Source organism: Sesamum indicum, linkage group LG6, assembly GCF_000512975.1.
Source record: "Sesamum indicum cultivar Zhongzhi No. 13 linkage group LG6, S_indicum_v1.0, whole genome shotgun sequence".
NCBI lineage: Eukaryota > Viridiplantae > Streptophyta > Magnoliopsida > Lamiales > Pedaliaceae > Sesamum > Sesamum indicum.
The window spans coordinates 9,572,725-9,581,022 of record NC_026150.1 but is presented as its reverse complement, the minus strand read 5'-3'; positions in this window follow the sequence as shown (position 1 = coordinate 9,581,022).

Here is an 8,298-nt window from a genome sequence, read left to right as displayed (position 1 = left end):
TTTAGAGTTTATAAGCTCACCAAAATACCCTTTAAATTCAAGTTTGGTTTATAAAATTAACGAATCGAACTCAAATGACTTCTTATCGATCGATCTCAAATCGATTGCTGTGTAGTTTGACTAAACTTTCAATCCTGTTAATTTTACTTCATAATCATTCTTCTGGGGTATGTTACATTAATAACTCTAGGTACTAAAATGGAATTTTATTTCAATTAAAATATTAATGTAATATTTTAAGAACATTACTGCAAAAATCTGTAATTTCTAATTTTTAACTATCATCAAAAGAACACCATGACATGTCAATCTAACATCAATAATTTGATCAGGTGGGTGGACTAGGAGTTGACTTTAAGACATAAATTTATCTATATTTATATTAATATATATAAAAAAAAAAATCTCTCCACACTCACAAATAGCAGTTAATAACATAATTGCATCAATTTTTTATGAAACCAAAAATGTAATTCAACTAATAAGATAACTAACTCGTTCAAATTTCTAAATTTTTACATTAATTGATAAATTAGCTTTATTTTATTTCTTTCTTTTTTTTAACGTAATATATTGATATATAAATAAAATAAAAAATAAATAAGTACTTTACATTAATAAAAATAAAAAAAGAAAAATAATAATAATTTGGCAATTAATGTAAATTTTGAGAAGTTAAATAAGTTAGTTATATTATTACGAAAGACATTTTTTACTTCACAAAAAATTGATGCGGCGTTATCATTAATCACCGTTTGTGAGTATGGAAGGACTTTTATTTTTATATTAATGTAAAAAAGAAAAAAAATACATTAAAAAATGATGGTTAGTGAAATATGAAAATTATACCCCTACAACAAATATGGGTATCGACACGGCGGTTACTTTTCTTTTTACATGAGCGACTCCATATTATTCAACATCATTCACTAATTCTTTTATTGTGTCGATAATATTTTTAGTTAATTTTTTTTTTGAAATTAATTTGTTGGTTTGTATATTTTATATTTAAAAGATATTTTAAAATTTAAAAAATTATTTATTATATGCACGTAGGAATGACGTGATACGATAACCAGCATTAGAATAAATATTAGTATAGATGAAGAAGAATTAAAACTAATGGAGACAATTTAATTAAAGCAAATAGCAAACAATTGGGGGGCCAATCTTGAATTTTCAACTTAGGAAAAATCCATGATGCAATTAAACTACTCTCAAGTTGGTGCAAGAAAGGCGCATCGCATTTGAAAGGGAAGGGACAGACACGCGATTTGAGGGAGAGGTTTGAATTGACGCCATTTGTGTATGACGTTTTCTCTTTTCTCCTTTGTTGTTGGGGTCTTCTTTCTTTGTGGGTCACAAACAGTCCTTTTCTTGTTTGTTTCTTTCTACCTTTTTTCCCACCATACATAGTCTTTTATGTTTTCTCTAATTTATTCATATATATATATATATATATATATATATCATCTACCACGTCACCCCATACATGTATATGCATATATATATATAAAAGATATAATAATTTTTTTTAAAATTTATCATAATTATAAATACCTACTAAACTTGATGGCCGTCTAATAAATATTTTATCATGACAATTCATTGTAAAGGGTATTAGTTAGAATGAGTTAATTTTAGGAGGTATTTGTAATTTTTCAAATAATGATATGGTATTTATAATTATGATAAATTTCAAAAAGGTATATTATAATTTATTTTATATATATAAATAATATAAGTATATATACCTACCCACCCTACCCTACCCCACACCAACCCCTATGTGTATTTTTTTTGTTTTTTCCAAATATGCAAGTTGATGGAGCTTTCAATTTGTGCATAATTTGTTCTTGTGATCCAATGAACAAATATGGGTATAATGTGAAAGGGGCAACCTAGGACTTCAATGAATTTTCACCTGGTTTCTTGTTCCTATATTCGGTTTTTTTTTTTCAAAAAAAAGGCCCCTATAGTAAAACAGGTCATCAAAGCTATTAATCGGAGTTGAAGCTTTTCAGATTTCTTTTGTACCATAAAGATTAAAAATATTATCTGGAAATTGTTTTTAAATTTTTCGAAACTTCAAAAATTTGGTGGACTTATACACAACTTATGATTATTTTATCTCCAAGTTTAAATTATTCGAGAGGACAATAATTCAATATCTTACTTACGCGCAAGCCGTATTCTTTTTATTAAGTCTCGCACTTGAGACTCTAACACACACCGTCAGATACAGGCAGTATTTTTATGTTCAAATCTTGAATATTTAATTTTTTAATGGATGACAGTGAGATTCAAATCCAAATATTTTTGTTTGGTTTGACTCTAAATGTTTAGTGATAATTTCATATAAACGTTTATTAAAGAGGAAAATTATATAATATTTAATATATTTAAGGAAATTTTAGAGGGAAGAAATGCACGCAAAGGTATAATTTGTGGTTAGAATAAATCCTATGAATGTATGCCTCATTTTTCCGTTGAACATTTAATTTTCATAAATTCTCCACCAAACAAATGATTAATTTAAAGTGATATGCCATAGAGAGAAGTAATAATAAAGTGAAGTGATGATATTAAACCGACAATACTAGGGTGATAAAAATAAAAAAATAAAATCGCTCAACATCGCTCGAACCAAATTGAATTGAATTATTTTTTATAATTTATTTTTTAAACCGCAATTTTAAACTAATGGATTCGAATTAATTTTTATAATTTATTTTTTAAATAGCAACACTAAATTTAGAGTAAAATCGCATTGCCCTATTGGTTTGATTTTAATTTAGAATCTAAAAAAATTGTAAAAAATTTGAACCACATCACTAAATATATAATTAATATTTGAAATTATATATATATATTAAAAAATGCATCCGTCCTTTTCACTCTATTCGTTTTAGGTATATTATATTGACACTCTCTCAAATTATGTGTAATTATATAAACACCTCCTGTCATATACAAAATTATAAATACATCTCTTGAAACTGTAGTTGTAATTACCAATACATTTTATTAAATAGAGAAATATTACACAAACACTTCCTGGATATATTGTACTAACACCCCTCAAGAGATGTTCCTACAATTTTACTAAAGACAAAAAATATTTATATGATTAGGCCTAACGTCGAGAGCCCTCAATATATATATATATATATATATTATGTACGATTCCTCACACTTTCTATATTAAATATTTACAAGCCCAAAGACTTAATTATAAACTCTTGAAAATTCTATCTTCTTTTTCATGTTGTATAAAATCTCACATGTTGGATCTCTTCCATACTCAAATCTAACATTTCAACATTTCTATACTTTAATATCTATTTTTTTTTTAATTTTGTATCACCTTACCGTCTCAACTTTACAGAATTTATATTTTTCTATTTATAATTATTTTTCACCATGTTTTTATCAGGAAAAAAAATCACATGCAATGCACATGTGATATTTAAGGGTTATATGATCTCATATTTTTCATGTACAGCATGTGATATTTTTTCAACAGAAAAATAAATAAAAAATGATCATATATGGCAAAGTACAAATTTCTCAAAGTTGATATAGTAAATTAACACACAAAAGCAAAAACTATGATGAAAAATATAAAAATAGAAGTAATTCGGATGACAAAAAATAATTTACCCTTTTGATAATGGCACATATTAAGACTCATAAAAATGCATCGAGATCGATTATTTTTATGGTTGATGGTTGCAGATATGTATACACATAAATATGCATATTTCCACCACAAGTGTCCGGGCTCATTCGATATCAAAAGATGATACTAATTCTGTTTAGAGCGGGAGCGAAGAGTTAAACCCCTTCCAATAAGTATGACTTTAGGGCTTCGAATATTGCTCATTTTCAAGATTCAATCTTAAGAACCAAATCAGTTATTACGGGATCAACATATTATTGATAATAACACACATCCCATAAGACATGTCTTATGTTGTGTTGGGTTGAATATCACTTACTTCCTCTTTATTTAATCCAACTTGTTCTTTTTACAGTAAGCTTTAGGTGGAAGTGATCTATGATGGAAATAGGGGGAGAATATGTAGGTTTGTTAAGAGTATGGTGCAGATTTTGATGTCAATAATTCTCCTCAACTTGCTCTGGAAAAGAAACCTATAAAGCCTACATGAGATGATGAGAAAATCCCATATATAAATTCATCCCCTTTGCCACTTTTGTAAAAAAGTAGAATGGGCTAATGAATGAGATATGTACATATATAGGGATTGATGACAATGAATTTAGGTTAAATTTGGATTTATGGTAAATTCGTTCTGCTGAAAATGATGAGTTTGAAATTATAATCGGATTTTCATGTGGAATTTTAGATTTTAGATTTTGAATTTGGACTCTACGTAAATCCGACATGATTAATTATGTTTTTTAAATTTATCATACGTATTCTTTTTTTTTTTTGTTGTAAACGTTGCATGATTATTCACAATTCAATTATAAGTTTGCGAGTATTTGAATTAGAGAAATAATAATTTAAATTTTAATACATATGCGGATAATAAATATGTTTGTAATTTTAATATTTTAAAAATTAATATATATGTGCACAAAATAATTAGTTTATTGTGGAAGATATAAGTTTTTCTTATATTTCAAATAGTGGGGATGGAATTAATTAATTACTTCTTATTACAAGATCATATTTTAATGTCTTTAACATTATACACAACTCTGAGGTTTTCAATATATTTAGTCCGAGGGTCTATTCCGAGTCTTAAAATTTTTACAAGCAAAACTGAAACGTGACCCATATGCCATCCACATATATATTTATAATCCTATATATTCATTATATTAAAATATCAATTAATAAAATTATATTCAATAATCAACAAATTATAATAAACAATTAACAATATTCACATATAAGTTTGCAAACAACCACACCGAACCTGAACTCAAAACTTCATATCTACGAAGGATCAATAAATAATTATTAACACATGAAACACGAATTTTTTTGAACTTTCCATCATAACGACACTTAGGGTTAATTTAATTGGATGATTAAAAAATATTGATGTATATATAATCAATCAAATTAAAGTTTCATGCTTTATTTCCGAATTCTTTATGCTAGAAAGTGATGTGATATATATATATATCAATTTTTTTTTATTTAGTATATATCAATTAAAATAATATACAGATCGATCAATGTATCTTTGGTGGGGTATAATTTAACTAGTGTCGTAATATTTAAGAAACCCTAAATAGTACTAATCAGGCATGTTTAAAACCTGAAAGTATTAATTTATTTCGCATTTGAATACTTACATTTTACTCTTAATCATGTGTGCGAAGTTTGTGTGCAAAGTGCTGAAATTTTTCATCTAAAAGAATGTTATCATTATTGTATAGTTACGGGCTAATATTATATTTACACATTGCACCCTTAATTATATGTAAATGTACGTCAAGTACACTTTCCGTGAATTTAAATACTCGATTTATTAACTCTTTCTACAACTAAAAAATAATTACAAATATTTTAGTCATAGATTAAATCATAGTGAATGTTAATTACCCATTATTAAAATTTAAGTTTTTTAATTTTTTTTGACCTTATGTGGTAAATAGTATATTGTTTCGCTACGATTTTTAAGTTGTAGTAATTAATAGCGTAGAGAATAATTAATTTTTTTTTTATAGTGAACTATGAAAAAAAGCTACTATTTTCAATAGTAAACGACATTCGGAGCATTATTTTTTTCCTGCTTTATTATTTCTCACAAAATATATATATTAGTTTTCTTATGCAAATTTTATTTTTCTATTTTCCCTGCAAAATTTTTACTATGATCTACATATGTATGAATTTTTGGTGCCTTACATACTATAAATATTTTATTTAATTAAAATTGATTCTATGCTACTATATATATATAATGTCTTCTATCATATATATATATGTGTGTACGTATAGACCTTTATATATGGTATATTATTAAATTTATTTGCTATTGTTTTTATACTTGAAAAATATTATTATGATTGACTGAGAATATATATAAAGTAATGATATCTAATATTCTTAACTTGCACGAGCGATTTTAATCTTTTCTTTTTCTTTTTTCAAGATTATTTCACATACTAATTTTTTAAATTTTACAACTTCTCTTTTTTGTTCTTTAAATATTCAGTTTTTCTTTTTTCACATTTCTTGGGTTCACACCCTAGTGGGAATAGAAAAGGATATATATATAAATAAGTATAAGTCAAATAGTATTTTCCCCCCCTGTAATTTAGGGTCTTTCTATTTTGATTCTATTAGTTACGAACGGAATTCTCACTTTTGATCTCATAATTTTGAAAGAATAACGCTTTTAATCACATGACACATTTTTGTTAGATATTTTTTTAAAGTTATAGAACCAAAAATAAAAATTTCGAAACCAATGAAGACCAAAAGTGTAAAGGTACTAAAAAGACGTGCTTTCTGTTAAATATCTAACGAAAATGTGTTATAAAATCAAAAGTAGTATTACTTTATAAAAATTACAAGATTAAAAGTGAAAAGACACTATAAAGTAAAAAGTAGGGTAAATTATATTTTACCATCCGAACTATACATATTTTTACACTTTGGCATCTAAACTTTTTTTTGTGTCAACTTGCCATCTCAACTTCGCAAAATTTGCACTTTCCATACATGATCGTTTTTTGCGGGAAAAACGACACATGTTGTGCATATGTGAAAATATCACATCACATAATCCTTAAATATCACATTTGCACTGCATGTGATGTTTTTTTTATAAAAAACCTAGTGGAAAAATAGTTATAAATGGTAAATTGTAAATTTTATAAAATTGAGATGGTAAGTTGACAAAAAAAAGTTTAGATGCCAAAATATAAAAACAGTCATAGTTCGGATAGTTAAAAATAATTTACCCTAAAAAATATTACCTTCCTATATATATATATCAGTATTTTTTATTTCTTGCACAGCAGCAGAGAAGCCAAACATGACTAAACCAAGTCAAAATTGAATTGGGGTAGTGCACTTAGCAACATATGAAAACCAAACTCAAATAGAATTGTAGTTGGGCACTTAGATTTACTACTACACCTCTTGTATTTTCTATTTAATAAATATTTATGACATGTATAAAATAAAAATAAGTTTATGTATTTTACTTAAAGATATATTGATATCTCTCTTAAATATTTTTTTTCAAAGTCCTGAATAATAGAGTAGACCCCTACCGATTAGCCCAACAAGTCCAATCTTATTGGCCTATGAGCAAGGAGCCAAATCCATGATTTTTGCATTTATACTAATCTAGCAAGGCCCGCAGACAGATCCAAATCCGATTTAATAAGATGACTCCACAAAAAACAGGGATCCCACATTAGACAGACTCTCCACATTTCAGGCCGCATCATACTAAAAATCTCCAGCTAACTCCCCCTATGTCAGTGGGATCAGACCTGTCAAGTCATTGGTAACAATTTTTCAATTTGATTGGGCAAGACTTTTCAAAATATGATATCTCCGTACATATAAGTCCAAATCATGTTCCGATTGCTTTGTTAGTTAGTTAATATTTGTAGCTTTTGCCCCAAACTACTCCTAGATTCTACTTCAAACCATACTAAAATTAGAAGCCTTACTGCAGTCAAAAGAGTAATTTCGATCATTCACACTCTACACTTTTACTCTCTCGATCAACAACAAGAATACTCACTTCCTGCTCATTTATTGCACTCCACAAGCTCATTTCCACTCACATTTCAATATTCTACCACTTCACATCAATTATTTCACCATAATCTTACATTAATTCAAGTTTACCCAATATCTTTTTTAATTATTTAATACTGACATAAAAATTAGAGTATAACCCCTCTTTTTTTGTAGATTAATTCTCCTTTGATTTTAATTTTTTTTTAACGATCCATCGTCCAATATAGTGATAATAGACTTCAACACGCATCATATATATTTACTTTGGTGTTGGTTGCAACTTGCAAGTTTCCATCAGACGAGTATGTTCCTCAAGATCAGTTCCTTTGAGTTCGTCCACACATAGCAGCTTCCGAGTCCGCTTTTTGAAGTATTTAACAACAATCTCTTACAATATTGTTCTAAATTTAGTTTCTGAAAACTTGGCTCTAAAATTTGCACCTTCCATTCCCATATCCTCACCACATTTGGAAATTCAAATGCTAAAATTCTCTAATGCCACAATAGTATGCATCTCTCTTTTATGCGGTCCTTCCACAAAAACCCATATT